We start from the raw sequence: 18,310 nt of genomic DNA, 5'->3' as shown, positions 1-18,310 counted from the left end.
CTCTCTGACAGGCCCGGCTGAAACGGAGGAGGCAGAGCCGCCGGCCAGATCAGTTGCCAGGCCACAGTCTGATAAGGGTTTCTCCCCTGTCGCAGGGAGATTGCGCAATAAGCGCGAGGTGATGCCAGATTCAACCTCCCAGGCTTTCCCACTTAGACAGGGAACCGGTGGCCAGACCCAATACTGGCCGTTTTCAGCAGCTGACATTTACAATTGGAAACAACACAACCCTTCTTTCTCCAAAGATCCGGTGGCACTCACCGACCTAATAGAATCTGTTTTACTTACCCACCAGCCTACTTGGGATGACTGCCAACAGCTCTTACAGGCCCTCTTAACCTCAGAAAAAAAACAAAGAGTGTTCCTAGAGGCCAGAAAGCATGTTCTGGGAGATGATGGGCGTCCCACCCAGCTGCCTGAAAAAACTGATGCTGCATTCCCACTTAAGAGACCAAACTGAGATTTTAATACAGCTGAAGGTAAGGGACACCTACGCCTTTATCGCCAGTTGCTTCTAGCGGGTCTCCGAGGGGCTATACGACGCCCTACTAATTTGGCTCAGGTAAAACAGGTATTACAGGAAGCAGGGGAAACTCCCTCCGCCTTTCTAGAGAGACTTAAGGAGGCCTACCGTATGTACACTCCCTATGATCCAGATGACCCAGGACAAATGACGAGTGTCTCTATGTCCTTCATCTGGCAGGCTGCTCCAGATATCAAGACTAAGTTACAGAGGTTAAAAAATTTGCAGGGCTATACATTACAGGATTTACTTAAAGAAGCTGAAAAGATTTTTAATAAGAGAGAGAATTGAGTCGAATCTTGGCCGCCGTAGTTCAGGGCCAAGAAAGGAAGGGAGATAGGGGGGAGCTCGAAAGGGGCTGAAGCTGGATAAAGATCAATGTGCCTATTACAAAGAGAAAGGGCACTGGGCCAGAGAGTGCCCCAAGAAGCCTGGCGGACCCCGAAAGCCTCGACCACGAACCTCCCTCTTGGCTCTAGATAAAGATTAGGGAGGTCAGGGCCAGGAGCCCCCCCCGAGCCCAGGGTAATGCTTAAAGTTGGGGGGCAGCCGGTTGCTTTCCTGATAGACACAGGAGCCCAGCATTCAGTCCTCACTCAAGCTTCAGGACAACTCAGCGACCGGACGGCCTGGGTACAAGGAGCTACTGGTGAGAAACAATACCGATGGACTACGGACCGCCGGGTTCAGCTGGCTACCGGTAAGGTGACCCATTCCTTCTTACATGTTCCAGACTGCCCGTACCCTCTGCTGGGCCGTGACCTGCTCACCAAACTAAAAGCACAAATTCATTTTGAGGAAAGAGGGGCCCGAATAACTGGCCCCCATGGAACTCCCCTTCAAGTTCTATGAATATAGACTATATGCACTGGGACAGGACAAGCCACAATCCCTAGAAATAGACACTTGGGTCACGAATTTTCCACTGGCTTGGGCAGAGACTGGTGGGTTGGGGTTGGCGCTCCAACAGCCCCCCTTAATTATACAGTTAAAGGCCACTACAACTCCAGTCTCCATAAAACAATACCCCCTGTCACATGAAGCTTATCAAGGTATAAGGCCTCACATTACCAGGCTTCTAGATCAAGGCATCCTAATCCCCTGCCGGTCGCCTTAGAATACGCCTCTTCTGCCTGTTAAGAAACCCGGCACTGGAGATTATAGGCCAGTACAAGACTTGAGAAAGGTCAACAAGAGGATAGAAGATATTCATCCGACTGTTCCAAACCCTTACAATTTGCTCAGTAACTGTTCATCGATGAGAAACAGGGGTATGCTAAAGGGGTCCTAACACAAAGGTTGGGACCCTGAAAACGCCCTGTGGCCTACCTGTCTAAGAAATTGGACCCTGTGGCCTCCGGCTGGCCGCCGTGCCTAAAGATGGTGGCTGCTATTGCTGTCCTGATCAAGGACGCTGGAAAATTGACTTTGGGACAGCCACTCACCATCCTAGCACCCCATGCAGTGGAGGCCTTGGTAAAGCAGCCCCCAGACCGCTGGCTCTCTAATTCTCACATCAAGCCTTGTTACTGGATGCAGAACAGGTTCAGTTTGGGCCCGTAGTCGCCCTCAATCCTGCCACCTTGCTTCCTCTACCAGAGGAGACAGAACAACATGACTGCCTACAAATCCTCGCAGAAGTACATGGAACCAGGCCGGACCTATCGGACCAGCCTCTTCAGAATGCTGACCACACATGGTACACGGATGACAACAGCTTCTTGGCAGAGGGAGAGCAAAAGGCTAGAGCTGCGGTCACTACGGAGGACAAAGTGATTTGGGCGAAAGCCCTGCCTGCTGGTACCTCCGCACAACGGGCTGAACTCATCGCCTTGACTCAGGCGCTCAAGATGACAAAAGGTAAGAGGCTAAATATATATATACAGACAGCCGTTATGCCTTTGCCACGGCACACATCCACAGGGAGATCTACCGGAGGCGGGGGCTGCTCACATCTGAAGATAAAGATATTAAAAATAAGGCTGAAATTCTGGCCCTCTTAGAAGCCCTATTCTTGCCAAAAGACTGAGTATTATACATTGTCCAGGACACCAGAAAGGGCACAACCCAGAGGCACGAGGAAACCGGCTGGCCGATGCCACGGCGCGAAAAGCGGCCATGAACAAACAAATCTTGCCCTTAAATAGCCCAGACCAACCCACGCCCCCACCAGTGGGACAAACCAGTTGGGTTTATGCCCATGAGGACATAGAGCTCCTAAAAAAATGGGGGCCATCTACCACCCTCAACTAAAACAGTGGGTCTACAAAGGACTTTTAAATTGATCTCCTTTTTACATAAATTAACCCATTTGGGGTTTAAAAAGATGAAAACCTTACTAGATCGGGAAGAGATAAATCTGTGTTTTTTTGAATCGGGACAAAGCGATACAAAAGGTGACTGAGAGTTGCAAAGTGTGCGCTCAGGTTAACCCGGGAAGGACCAGGATTGGACAAGGAGTTTGTCCTAGGGGACACCGTCCCGACATCCATTGGGAAATTGATTTTACTGAAATTAAACCAGGTATATATGGATACAAGTATCTCCTAGTGTTTGTAGACACCTTCTCAGGATGGGTCGAAGCCTTCCCCACAAAGCACGAGACTACAAAAATGGTCACCAAGAAGCTCCTCGAGGAAATCTTTCCCAGGTATGGCATGCCTCAAGTGTTGGGGTCGGACAACGGGCCCGCTTTCGTCTCCCAAGTAAGTCAGTTGGTGGCCAAATTGCTGGGGATTGATTAGAAATTACATTGTGCCTATAGACCCCAGAGTTCAGGTCAGGTAGAACGCATGAATAGAACAATTAAGGAGACTTTATCCAAACTTACGCTTGCAACTGGCTCAAAGGATTGGGTGGCCCTCCTTCCCCTAGTTCTATATCGGGCCCGGAATACCCCGGGCCCCCATGGTCTAACTCCTTTTGAAATAATGTATGGAACACCACCCCCATTTGTCCATTTCTTTGATTCAAACATTGCTGATTTTGCTGACAGCCCTTCTCTGAGGGCCCATTTACAGGCCCTACAGATTGTGCAGAGAGACGTCTGGAGACCTTTGGCCGCTGCTTACCAGGACAAGCTTGAACATCAGGTGGTGCCACACCCGTTCCAGATTGGAGACACCGTGTGGGTGCGCAGACACCAGACCAAGAATCTCAAGCCACGGTGGAAAGGACCCTACACCATCCTCCTGACTACCCCGACCGCCCTAAAGGTAGACGGAGTCTCGGCTTAGATCCACGCACCACACGTCAAGGCAGTCCGGTCTGAGGAATTGACTAATCACAACACTACACCCCAGACATGGAGAGTTCAGCACACTCCAAACCCCTTAAAGTTAAAACTCCTACGTGGCTCCTCCTAGCCCTTTTGTGGCCTAGAGTCAGTGAGGGAATAAGCCCCCACCAGACAGAAATTTCTTGACCAAGTCGAGTGAAAGATTTCACTCAAAGTTAGCAAAAAAAAAATGGGGGAATGAAAGACCCCAGCTTAGCAGCAGTAACGCCATTTTGCAAGGCTGTACTTAAGATGACTGGTTCAGGGAAAGGTTAGAACACTGAGTACACAGCGGCTGCCAAGCAGGATGTGTTTGGTTGAAGGCCTGGCAACAGGATGACTTCGGTTGAGCACCTGACAATGAAAAAAAAGCGCCGGGAGAGGTCCCACACCCTGGTGGGGGGCCGAGTCAGTCGTTATGTTCCAAGAAGGTAGCTAGGAAACTTGCCCCCGGGCTGAACCCTTGGGGGGCCGAGTCAGCCGTTATGTTTCAGGAAGGTAGCTAGGAAACTTGCCCCCGGGCTAAACCCTTGCCATATTAGAATCCACCAATTATATCCCTGTAACCATGCATCTGCTTCTGTATGCTTGCTTCTGCTCCCCAAAATCCTATAAAAGCCCATCCTTGGTTCCGTGGGGCGCGCCAGTCCCCCGAGTGACTGAAGTGCCCGCAGGTGCCTGTGCCTGTGTATCCCGACAATAAACCAAATCCTCTTGCTGATTGCATCCTGTGGTGTCTCGGTCTGGTCTTTGGAGTTGGAGGGTCTCCATCCCGAGGGAAAGTTCTCCCTGAGAGCTTTTCAAAGCCATGTTTCTGTTCTCAGCCCCAAGAATCATGTCTAAGTTAAATGATTTCCCCTGAGACTCTGAGGGGTTCCTACAATGGAATTCTTGAATTTTGTATTCCAACTGAGTAGACACCCTAACTCCCCAAGAGGTATTACAAACTCCTCTATGCTCACAACTTAGTCCTGACGTTTATCCATTTCTGCTCTATTCTTAAGGCTTATGTGGGGTTTCCAAAAGGTTATAATACAAATACACAATTGTAATTTTAAAAAGTCTATTGAGATTAAGACAAGAACCAAGGTAGATTTGGGAAGTGTGTCTTCTAGTAATTAATAGAAAATAAGATATGTAATAGATGCCCCTGTATTTCTACCATAAAATTCTCTGAAATTTTAAAATATTGTTCAAAATGTTAAAGGAGTAACATTTTGATATTATTAGATATTTGATAGAATTAACCTATCTAAGTCAACCTATAAACCCCGAATCATGCCTTTAAAAGTGCCTATGAACCAGTCATGGATGCAAAGACCCAAATCTATATGATTCAAGACTATAGGATTCACAGAACCCCCTGATTTCCAACCTCACATTCACTGCTCTTGGCCTAACTAGTGAACTCATGTAAGTATGGAGTCAGCAAAATAGCACCACCTATGCAGGTGAGATGCTGAACTTTATCTGTCCACATCACTGGATTAAGAGAAGCCAAGGATATTGATAAAGCACACCTCTAGGTGTGTCTGTGGCTTGTTTTTCAGAGATAAATGACACTTGAGCCAGTCAGGTAGGTGGTCCTGAATGTGGGCAGCACCTTCTAATAGACTTGGACCAAAAAGAAGCTGGGAGGGCAACCCACTGTGTTGTACACCCAGACTCAATCATCTGGACCTGATGTGGGTTTTAGGGCTGTTGCTGTCTGTGGTCATTAGCTGTAAGGCCCTCCATCTTTGAACATGGACTCAGTTGCAGGAACTCTTTTCCTAGGGCGATATTAACAAGCATTTACTGCTTCCTCACAGAGCCCTGACAATCCCATTAAAGTATAACTCCTGTTAACAAAATGTGGGTGATGGGCTCCTTACACTCTTTGGGGTGACCCCAAAGCTGCTATGCCACCAAAAAGTTTCACCTCAAAATGGATGACAACTTTCCCCTAGCTGCAAAGGTAGAGTCCACCTCAGTTAGCCATCCATAGTCTGTGTACACTAGCACCTCCCAAGACCATGAGCTCACATGCACTTAGGGAAGAATTAAACACACATGGCTGTGTTTAATTAATAAGGAAGCAATTAGAGTCTCAGGTGAGGTCTAAATCACCCTTCCCAACCCCTCCTTCCATAAGGGAATGCCAACTGCCAACACACCCAATCTTTCTCAAATAGTCACATCTGTTCTGAAGTAGACCGTGGCTTTCGTACAGAGAACAACTCTATACAGCAGATTTTCACAGACTACTATTCAGAGAGCTTCCAGGACTTTAGCCTGAGATCCAGGCTGTATCATGAGGTCATCTTGTTCTGAGGTTTCCTCTTTCTTAGGCTGTACAACCAGTCTGAAGGCAGCCATTGTGGGATTACTCAGTCCGTTAGCTTAGAAACCACTCTAATAATTCCCCCCTTATAATTAGAAACCTTCATTCCATTGGTCTGCGCCTTTGAAGAACCCTGGATGAGATGGTGACACAGAGCTTAGTGAGCGTGGAAGGTAGAAGAAACTGATATTAGAGTCTGGAAATGCAAGCTCATGTCTTAATGAAAACTATTTCATAAATAATAACCATGCTCTTAATATATTGTTAGGCATACCACTTGGGCAATGGTCTAAAAGCAATTAGGTGTATTTGGCAGGAAATTAAATGAAAAATGCAAGCTGGCTATAATACTCAGATAATTTGAAAGCAGAAATGAAAGGGACTAAATAGAGTTCAGGAATGTGGGGCAATGACAAGTTAGAAAGGCTGATCACTTCTAGGTTTAAAATGTAAGAAGTAAAATTGAAGGAGCTTTAAGATGATTAAGATTTAATCTATTTGAAATAAAGCAAATTAGAGATGTGGCTTTTACTTTCAGTGTTAAAATATCTAAGTGAACTGGGATGCTTCAATGCAAATATAGGAATGAGGACATAGCATATTCAGACTAGTTAGAGGGGAATGAGTGTTTATTGTTTTTGTTTGGTTGGCTTTTTGTTTTGTTTTGTTTTTTTAGCAAAGAAGCAAAATACAAATGAAATTTTAGTTCCCCAAAGAGACAGGCACCCCACAAAATACTAAGATTGGCATGAACAAGAACTGTCTTGTTTTCATAGACTTAAAATTCCTAAGAAATCACAGTACTGCACTTAAAAGTCTTGGACACCCATCCTTTATAAACAGATGCAGCTGAGGAGAATATGTGTCTGCAGAAAGGTACATCTTCAACACCTCCCTCAGGGATAGCCAAGGAGAAAAAATGGTACATGAAAGGCTAGCACTGAGCAGAATCGGGACCATTTAAACAAAGGAATCCTTCCCAAGAGCAGATCCTGAGCCTGACAAATGACTAGGCTAACAGAGTCACTGTAACCTCCAGATAAACAGAACCAACAAGAGAGATTTCTAAATATAAGAGTAGAAGATCAGAATGGTTTTCAGGCTTGTGAGTCAAGAAACCAGCAGTTGGTCAGTTTAAGAAAGTGGGAGTCACAGAACACGAGAGACCAAGTGCCCAATAGCAGAGTGTGTGCAAGGGCCAAGGTTCTGTCCTAGTGTCACACACACACACACACACACACACACACACACAGAGAGAGAGAGAGATAGACAGACACATACACAAACCATACCACACACACACAAACACAAAAACCACACCACACACACACAAACACACAAACCACACCACACACCCACACTCACATACACACATACACACACAAACACACAAACCACACACCTACACTCACATACACACATACACACACAAACACACAAACCACACACACACACACACACACACACACACACACTGAATTTAATATTAATAAAATGGTTTACTTTGGGGAAATGTCGTCGAAACAAATAGCTTTGCACATGTTGGAGATAAAATGAAAACTTTGTTCATCTACTTTCATGCCATTCCCTATCACTTTCTGGATGGTGCTATTCATTTGCACTCAGTTAAAATGTTGTTAACTTATTTGAATATAGCTATAAGATCATGTTTCACTTGTTTTCAAGTTTCTGGTTTCCACCTTGGAAACAGCCCCTCCCTCCTCCCTTTCCTTCTTTCCTTCCAACTCTTCTCTTCTTCATTCCATAGTAACTTTCCCAGAGCAGGCATAATTTGGGGAAACCAAACATAAAAATAGATTTTATAACATTAAAATTTTTTAATGTGATACTTTTACAATAATACAGTTTGATATTCTTTCCCTTCCCCAAGTCCCTCCAAGATTGTGCCCACCTCCCTAACCACACAACATTATGTCGTCTCTCAAATATCAAGATGTCAAAACAAACAACAATGAAAACAGTGAGGCAAAAATATCCAAATTAAACACATAGCACACACACACACACACACACACACACACACACACACACACAAACACAAATCATGGAATCTGCTTGTGTTGGCCAACTACTCCTAGGCGCTTCTAGCTAGCTAGCTATCGTCTATCTACCTACCTACCTATCAATCTTTATATTTCTTTATACACACACACACACACACACACACACACACACAGTGAGAATACCACAAGAGGGTGATAGCTTTTGGCCCCATGATCTCTGCCTGTGGTTGAAGTGACAGGCACCTGTGAGCCACCTGGGGTAGGTATTGTCACCAAACTGAGGTCCTGGGCAAAATCACAAACACTCTTAACTACCCAGCCTTAAATGTAGTCTACTCTATCCCTAAATGTAAAATCTTAAAATGTTCTATTCACATAAATTGCTTTCTCTCAGCAAACATAAGTGCAGGGAAATGGGTAGTTTGAACCATTTGTCAACAGTGAACTCTGAGGTCAAGAGATGGTCAAGGGGCTACGGGCAGGTGACTTCATACTAGCATGAAGATCCCCAGAAACTGAACCTGGTTCTTGCTAGTTTAGATCTTTTTAGATCGTTTCTTTTCTCTTACTTTCTCTTCTCCCCCCCCCCTTTCTCTTTCTTGGTCACTGTTATTGTCATTGTTGCTGTTGTTTTTTTAAATTCATTTAACTCACACTGTAGGATTCTATTTTCTTAAGCAGGACTAGAAAGTCATTCACAGGAACTCTGTGGAAGCCCACCCTCCACCCTGATGCCATTTCTGTGCCTATGCAGAAGCTCCCTGCTCAGTGTTCCTTGGCTTTATCCTTCCAGCAGCTTTTGGCCCCATGATCTCACTGAGCAAACCCTTGCTTTGGTTTCTCAGACGAAGACGACAATGATGATGATGATGATGATGATGATGATGATGATGATGATGATGATGATGATAGAGGAGGAGGAGGATGGCTAAAAATGAAGCAATGGCTCACATGGGTGGTACCAAGCGTCTAAGTTCACATAGCAGCTTTGTGGATGGAAAGGGCATGGACAACAGACCCATTTTACAAACCTCTTCAAGGTTACTGAGGTTAAATTTGTGACAAGTCCTATGACCAAAAGCCAGTTGAGGCTGTAAGTGTCTATTTTTATCTTGCAGAACACAAACCATCACTGAGGGAAGTCAGCCTAGGAACTTGACGCAGAAACTATGGAGAAATGTGGCTTGCTGTCTCTCAAGAGCTCATGTTAAGCAAACTTTCTTATACAGCCCACAAACACTTATCCTTGGAAAGGTGCCTTTAACAGTAGGATAACTCCGACTACATCAATCAAAACTCAAGACAATCCCTCACAGACTTACCCACAAGTCACTCTGATTTGAGAGAAAAAAATCTCTCAAGTGAGACTCTCTTTTCAGATGACTCCAGGCTATATCAAGTGGGACACTTGAAGTGTTGCAAGACAGTTTCCATGTAAGCAAATCACCTTTGCAAATGGTGCTGGTTCGTTGTTAAGATCAACAGTAACTATTTCTGGTAGCCGTTCTTCTCTTCCTAGAAATGGGACTACACTAAAAAAAAAGTTTCAGGAACCATGTAAAGAGTCAGTATCTTCTTAAGAAGGGGTCTGTGAAGCATCTTGAACTGTTAGACAGCCTAACATCAAACTTAGGGTTCAATGGAAACCACAAAACAGCTCCAAGAGACGGGTCAGTCTTTAAGAGCACTGGTTACTCTTTCAGAGAACGCCAGTTTGCATTCTAGCGTCCATGTAGTGACTCACGACTTTATACACACACACACACACACACTCACACACTCAGGCAAAACTCTTACACATAAAATAAAATAAATCTTAAAAATGAAAAACAAACCACCTGAAAACAGAAGAGCAAGTAATAACTCATTCTAGGCTATCAATAAATATTTTATATGCTTTGTTTCACTTTGATATAATTAATGATTTTTTTGCACCAAGTTTAAGTAATGGGATTCCCCAAACTAACTCAAGAAAATACAAAAAAGAGTGAAAAGTAGGCTTTGCCTCAGAAATTTTCCTTAAGAGAATATTCTCGACGGTATACTAAAAAACAAAATTACTACTTACTTTGTTCTTAGATGCCATACATATTTCTAAATATTTTTTCCTTCCGATAGTCCAACAACTGGCAAGTTATCAGACCATTTTAAAAAACTGACCTTTCCAAAGGAAAGATGTTCTAGCTGGTTTGGGAAATAGAAAATAGATTTTGTTTTTGTTTAAAATGCCATACTTCAAAGTTGCCTTCAGCTCCACATAATGGACCAAAATCTCTTGGTATTGGTAAGTTAATAAGAAAAAGTTAGACTTAACTGAATAGCCTTGTTTATTTTTAGAAACTAAAGCAAACCCAGTAACCTTTATAAGGCACAGCCAATTAAACCAGAACTTGAAGTGCTACAGAACACCGGGGAGATTATTTGCAAGACTTTATAACTGCCACAACCTCACTAGACAGACAGCCTGCTGTTTCTCGTGAATGAGCTATGCAGAGCAGCCCAAGTGGTCCTGATGTGGGGATTTGGGCAGATGAGTGGGGAAGAAGGAAAGGTGAAAATTTCAGTCCAAAGCAATCTATGATGGGTTTGTGCTGGGTGTGCTTATAGCCCCTTTGAGAAGAAAAGCTGTCCAGAAGCAGAAAGATATGTTGGAATGAGCGGAGGACGAACGAATACATCATTTTATTGAGTTTGAGATTGGGGCGGGGGTGGGGGGGGCAATGGAAGGGGCCAGCTGTCAGAAAGCACAGGAGTAAGCTGATGAGTAGCAAGTGCCACTGAGGATCTAATGATCTTACACTCCCTGAACACATTGCCGAATGGTCAGAAACAAGAAAGGGCACATCCTCAATGTTAGACGCCCTAACCTCAAGCTCTTGATTCCGTGGTGGGCACAAAATGGCACCAAGGGGAGAGAGGAATTAAAAGGAAAGAAAGAGCCCTGAGTGCGTCCTGGTACATCATTAAGCATCTCGGGTGCCTTTCTGATCTTATTTTAATATCATTTCCCCTCAAATTTAAGTGATTTGATCCCTTAAGAACATTAAGGGAGGGCTGGAGGGATGGCTCAGCGGTTAAGAGCACTGACTGCTCATCTAGAGGTCCTGGGTTCAATTCCCAGCAACCACATGGTGGCTCACAGCCATCTGTAACAGGATCCAGTGACCTCTTGGGGTGTCTGAAGACAGCAGCAGTGCACTCATGGATAAAAAAAGAAGAAAGTAAGTTAAGGGAATACAGAAAGAATGAAAGGTAATTACAATCACTCTGCCTTAAGTTACTTGACCCATGCTGATTTTATAGAAATTGTTGCCTCACATCACCTTACAGACTGGGTGGGTATGGGACTTTTGCCATTGCTTCTGGTTTGTTGTTTGTTTGTTTTGTTTTGTTTTGTTTTTAACTCAAGATGATTACTGTTATATCAGTGACTATTCCTGAACATGCAAATATTCAGTTTGTACTCCTTGGGAAATTGTAAATTATTTGGGAAATAATTACCACCATTGCTCTCAACCTTAAAGACATTTTTATTTATTTAAAAAACTATTTGTAGGGATAGTGAGATGGCTAGGGGCACTTGCTGCCAAGCCTGACAACCTGAATTCGATCAACTAAGATCCACATAGTGGCAGGGAGAACCAACTCCCATAAGCTGTCCTCTGATATCCAAAAGCAAGCCATGGAAATGTGTATGATACCCACATATAACTTGGACTTTTTTCAAATCCTATTTTTAATGATGACTCTTAAGTGCTGTGACCTTCCTTGTAACCCACCACCCACCAGAGGTAGTAGAAAAGAAAGGATACAGGGGAAGTATACTTGTTTATAAAGGATCTTTGGAGCAATTCCCATCTGTATTATCTGGAAATCAGCAGTTCACAGATTAGCAGGCTCGGGCCACTCGTCAAACACTTCACACCAGCAGTCCAGTCCAGTCCAGTTCGGTAGAGTTGAGTTAGCAACAGGGGTGACCCTGGCAGAGACAGCTGGGCCTCAGCTTTGGTTCAAGTCAGCAAGAGGAACCAAGGCAAACATCAGGAGATGTTCTTGGCTGTGCCTCTCTCAGGGAATCAAAGATCAGCGAAGACGTGAGGTTTCGCACAGCAACGTGATTACCAGCTCTATTTCTGTCATGTGTCCTCCATGTTCCTTACCTCAGTACCTGCATCCAATCAGCCGGAGTCCTCAGAAGCAGACACAAACTGCAGCGCACCACCAGGAAGGTTTTGTGTTCATTTCTTTCTATGGCATCCCAAGAAATGCAGCTCGACCATGCAATGTAAAGTGGACCGATTACATGTGTGTCATTATCGAAGAATCCTTCATCACATGTCCTTTCGCATGCTTGCTTGAGCAGAACATCCTCTCTCCTATGTCTGCTTCAGCAAAACATTCCTCTTCACGACTCGGCCTTAGCCTTTCACACCTGTGTCCACGTTAACACAAAGTGTTAAACTCCTTCCAGTGTTTGGCCCAGCAAAACACTAGCCAGCTGATCTTCCAAAGAACTCCTAAGTTTCCACTTCACCCACAAGCACACGGTAAACGCATGTCAAAAGATTTCTAAAACTTTTTTTTTCAAAATGTACAACCCAAATCGAAAACAGCACAGATACACACGTCAGCTTCCCTAAGCAGATGCCTGTGTTGCAGTTTGATGGCCAATATAAGACAACCTAACTAATTACAGGCTAAATAAACTTGTCACTGACGCAGATCCGAAGCTCTGTCTCTGTGGCTTACCATGATCATTTTCAAGAGTGGTAATTCAACTCAAGATACCAGCATGATTGTGGACTGAAGCTATCGTCTCTGCTGGAGATTTCTCACGGATCGTGCTTTGAACTCTTCTGTTTCACATACTCAGGTGTGATTCTCTCAGGGTACCCAACTGGGTTCTACGCAGCCATCTGAAGGACTGATGTTAATAGGGTAGCTTGTCCACTGTCACCTGGGGACTCTGAAGGCTGATATTATGTCATCTGCTTTGTATGGGGCCAACAAGTTAAGCTGGGTTTTTTTTTAAACAGGCCATTTAAAAGAATAAAGATTCATGGACTTGTGTTGTAATGTATTATCTATGAGGCCAGCAGGATGGACCAGTGCGTAAAGGCGCTTGCCTCCAAGCCTGAGGATCTGAGTTCAAATCCCTAAATGTAACTGGTAGGAGAGAGCCGACGTTTGCAGGTTGTCTTCTGGCCTCCACACAGACTCTGTGATTCATGCATGACTACACACATACAAAGACATATACAAAATAAACACAGTTGAATAGTTTTATAAAAAGCATTCTCTAGGAGGAAATGTTTTAATCAGACTCTTCTAAAAATGTCGTCTCGTTGACAGCTGTTCTTACAGTCACAGTACATTACAGACCTCCAAGATCAGATATGGTTTGGGCCAATGAAGCACACACCGTTCTTACCTGTAGAGTACGTGGAGTCCACGGGGGATTTTAGCAGCCTGAGGTCACTGCTGCGGTTGCTTTAAAGCCCTAAACCTAAGTCCACTTCTTCAGATTTCCAGTGCACTGCGTTTTGACTCATGTTATGTGGTGCTTTGTATAATTATAGCTGCAAAGGTGGTTTGTGAATAAAGATTGTTGAGAAAGCCATGGATCACCAGCAAATAAGACCACACACACACACACACACACACACACACACACACACACACACACTGGGCTGTTGTCGAGAAGTCTTTCCCTCTAATCTAACATGTTAAGGAGATGCATGTGGTAGTACAGACCCCATGCTTCCGTGTTTAGTGGGCCATCTAAACCTACGTCTTTCGTTCCCCCCTCCTTTACTCTTCCCTTGCAAACAGAAGCAAAGCAGGGTCGGGGGACGGGGTGGGGTGGGGACAATGGAGCTGAAGCCAATGCTGGAGAATGTTAGAGTCAGAGTGACTGAATGGGTTCCCTGTATGAGCCAGGAAAGAAGCTGTTTGCTAATTGGAGAGTGTTCAATACCGAGGCCATCCCAACTCGTTTATCTTATAAGGCTGGGAGAATGGCTTCTAGATGCTTTTCCTGGGGGCACAGAACTGAATTCTCTAACTGAACTTGTAAAATTGTCTTTAAAAAAATGCTGGCCGGTTTTTCCTTTCCTTTCCTTTCCTTTCCTTTCCTTTCCTTTCCTTTCCTTTCCTTTCCTTCCCTTTCCTTTCCTTTCCTTTCCTTTCCCCTTTCCTTTCCTTTCCTTTCCTTTCCCCTTTCCTTTCCTTTCCTTTCCTTTCCTTTCCTTTCCTTTCCTTTCCTTTCCTTTCCTTTCCTTTCCTTTCCTTTCCTTTCCTGTAGGTTAAACATGCAGAAACTTTGTTCCATTCGAGGTTTTTCTCTCGGTTATCATCACCCTCCACAATGCAAATTCGTCCATATTTGGGCACAATGACCCAAAGGAGCCAAGACCACCTAGGGGAAAGAAAGCTATGTCCTGCAGGCTTCCCCTGCTTGCAAGTGGCTGAGGCTCTGGAACTCACAGCACGCGGCACAACATGCGACAGCAGGTGGCGCTCTCCACCAGCTCCAGCTCGAGCTCCTGAGACTCAACTACAGCTCAGCATCCAGCACTGGATTGGGTGAAAACAGGGCCCTGATACCTCAGTTGCCTATGGAAAGAAGGTCCAGGCAGGGGAAGGATGGTCCTTACAGTCTTGCACTGTGAGTTTGAAACGATAAGAAATTCAGACAGCAGCTCTGAGTTCCTAAACTGCCGATTCCGGGATGAACTTGGGCTATCCACTAAGAAGCAACTACAGGGCAGGCTGTCCGCCATGCACTTGTAGGTGTGTGCACGCTTGCGTGTAAAGGCTCACCCATGGAAAAGAAAAGTGCTGGCTTTCTCTGATACCCACAGTTAACAGCCTCACGTGGAATCTCTGTCAGCACGGCTTCCATCCAAGCTCTTCTACCTGCCTGTGGACTTGCAGAGGCTCCGGGATACCCACCCAATCTGTCCTGTTCCCCGGCTCTCGTCTTCCGGTTAAACAGTACCGCCATTTTGTTCCTCCATCTTGTTCCAGGTGGGTGCTCTTCCACTTTCTCTTTTTATTCTTTTCGACCAATAGAAACCTGCCTTAATTTAATTTAACTTCATTTATTTTCCTGGTCTTGGGCTTTAACCCCAGGGAGCCTCATGAGTTATTACAATCTACCAACCCCCAAGAGAAAAATGTTTTATTGGTTAACTCCCTTACAATGCTCTAGAGGGAAATGAGCTTTGGGCATTACTCTTTGTGTCAAGAATATTAAGAAATACATAGCATAGAATTGGGGGGGGTTGGGTTTTTTCTGATTTTGGGGGACGCGGGGGAGAATCTCATAGTGGACAACCTAGCTTTGAACTCATTAAATGGATAAGGCTGGCTTTGAACACCTCATCATCCCAGTTTTGTTTCCTGGATGCTGAGACTTGAAGACCTGCCCCACCTGTACCACCACACTTTTCTTGGCCTTTTCTTCCTGAATTTGACTAATTGGTTTTTATTGTTGGTTTTTATTGCTTTTGTTGTTGTATGTGTGGTTGATTGGTTTGGTTTGGTTTTTACATTTCTTACACACACGTAGAATTACACTCTCCAGCGAAACACCTTACGTCAAACATGAGGTACCTCAAACATTAGGGACTTCTAGTAGATAGTTGGAGTAATGAACCTCATTTGCTCATCTCAAAATCGTGTCTCTGATTTCCCTCGGATTCTTAAAAATATCCCATGCGAATAGATGACTCCCATTTCTAGCCATGCACATGGGCGCTCACCTGCCTGCCTTTGAGTTTGTGAAATAGGACCCTGCCTTCTTACCTTTAGAGACCAAACATGAAGCTCTCTTCTCTTAGCAGCCTCTAGAGGGCAGTGTTCCCCTTTCATTCATTCTGGGTTAGGGCGGTCTGAAGCAGTTGCTTGGGGTCTAGTTTAAACAGCAGCAGGAGGAGGGTGGCCAATGGTGCATCTGTTTACAGCGCCCGAAAGATGCTTACATGTTTACACCGTGTCTTAGTTTCCCTTGATTGCTCAGAAGATGCTTTTTGTCCTGAGAACTCTGCAATGCAAAACCGAATCAAAGCTTCCTACAAACAGAGAAGACTGGTAGTGACCTGACCTATGTGTGTGAAGTGGGAGGTGGTGGGGAGAGGGAGTCCACTGTCAGCACTGGCCTGAGATTATGTGAGACAAAAAGAAATGTAGCCTGGATTCTGAAGGATACGTAGGAGAGCCTTGGGCTAGCAAGAGGAGAGGGAGATACAAGTGGATAGAAGGTGAGTCATGCCAGCCACCAGAGGGAAGCTTGGAGACAGGGAACGTACACTGCCAGTGGTTTGGCCTTGCAGGGTCTGCTGTTCACATGGGGGACACTGTGGAGGGTGCATCAGAGGCTGGCCTTTGCTAACTGATATCCGTGTGAAAGCGAAGGCCAGATGCCCGCTTTACTGACTTTCTCCCTAGTTTCTCTGTCCAGAGGAAACTGTACACTACAATGCCCAGTGTTGGTCTGCATTCTCTCCCTCCTTTGAGAGTCTCTTGGTTTGCTTCACCACTGGCTAGCTAGCCTGGATGCTTCCAGGAAATCTGTTTCCCCTCCTATCTCAGCAGGGCACATGCACATCTGAGATTATAGACACATATGCCACATTGTCTGGTATTTCTGTGGGTTCGGTGGTGGGTCCAACTCACATCTCATGCTTGCACAGAAGACATTTTACCCACTGAGTCATGTTGCCAGCCCTGAAGAAGAGCTGGGAGAAAAGTGACAAAAAAAAAGATGTTAAAACAAACAAATGAAACAAAACCCTTTCTGTTTCAGTCATGACCGCCCTTATGGAAAAGTCTGTGCACATGTGAAAGGCACACATGAAGTTATTCTGATTGAGAAACTCTAAACATGAAGGTCTTATCATGGATGCGTAGGACTCTTATAAAAAAAAAGAAATCTGAAGGGAAAATGCACCAAGTTCAATCTGCATTCTGCATTTGTGTTTAATTCATGGGAGAGATTGGATTTTTATTACTGCCTGTCAACTCCTCACTTTCTGCTGTCACCTTGGCTTCGGACACCATCTCCTTTTTACCCTGTTCCCTCCCAGAATTCAAACACACACTTAGCTGTACTGTGGTCAGAGACCAAACATATCTGAATGGTCATTTTGAAAACATTCTATATGGCTGCAGGGAAGTCACTGTCCTCATCAAAGAAACAAAACTGAAGTCAGTAAGAATGGAGAAATGGCTCTGCGGGGAAAGGCAGACACCAGATGACACTCTGACCACTGGAGCTCCCTCTTTCTCCACATGCTGTTCAGAAAGCAAAGTAAAAGAAAGAAAGCCAGTGTGCCTGCCTTTTTCCCTGACGAGGGGGAAAACTCAATCAATCTTGATCGAGATCTGTAATCATTCATGCTAATGTAGGAAGACCTGATTATGGGATTTGCATAACGCCAAATGAGTGTGTTTCTGAAATGAGAATTTCGGAAATCAGCAAGTAAGTTATTCATGAATGTATGGATTCATGATGATTGTTCTCAGTACAGAACAATGGTTCCTTCACAAAGGAATAATTGTGAATCTGGTAAAAGTGAAGGCAGTCGCACAACTGAGACATGCCTAGCCATCTTCACCCAGACTCCCAATGAATGCCTTCCCTTAGAGGAACATGTCACCTTGCAGATGATATCTAGACTCCAGCAGGTGTGTCCAACTCATAACCCACAACCGGTGGACCACATGTGCTCTGGGAAAGCTATGAATATGACCCAACAAAACCCATATGCTTACTTAAAACTGCAAGGGATGTTTTTGTGAAGAATGTTTGGAACTTGACTATGCACTTCTGTAGCATAAACCTAGTAGATGACAGCATATTGTCCCAATGTCAAAAGGTGGGTGTCTTAGTCAGGATTCTCTAGAGTCACAGAACTTATGGGTAGTCTCTATATAGTAAGAGAATTGGTTGATGACTTATAGTCTGTAGTCCAACTCTCCAACAATGATCAGCAGCAGCTATGGATGGAAGTCCAAGGATCTAGTGGTGGCTCAGTCCCATGAGGCAGGCAGGCAGGCAAAAAAGAGAGACTCTTCCTTCTTCCAATGTTCTTATGAAAACCTTCAGCAGAAGGTGTGTCCCAGATTAAAGGTGTGTACCGCCATGCCTGGGTCTGGGA

At 44.7% G+C, this 18,310-nt stretch overlaps 1 pseudogene; it reads left to right on the top strand.

The window, feature by feature from the left end:
• The first annotated feature begins 436 nt into the window (after positions 1 to 436).
• LOC148004362 (uncharacterized) lies at positions 437 to 2,028 on the top strand (annotated as a pseudogene).
• Positions 2,029 to 18,310: the final 16,282 nt, after the last annotated feature.

The sequence above is a fragment of the Rattus norvegicus genome, chromosome 8, assembly GCF_021556685.1.
Source record: "Rattus norvegicus strain SHRSP/BbbUtx chromosome 8, alternate assembly SHRSP_T2T, whole genome shotgun sequence".
Lineage (NCBI taxonomy): Eukaryota > Metazoa > Chordata > Mammalia > Rodentia > Muridae > Rattus > Rattus norvegicus.
Note: the sequence above shows the minus strand (reverse complement) of the source record. Positions and strands in the feature narration are given on the sequence as shown.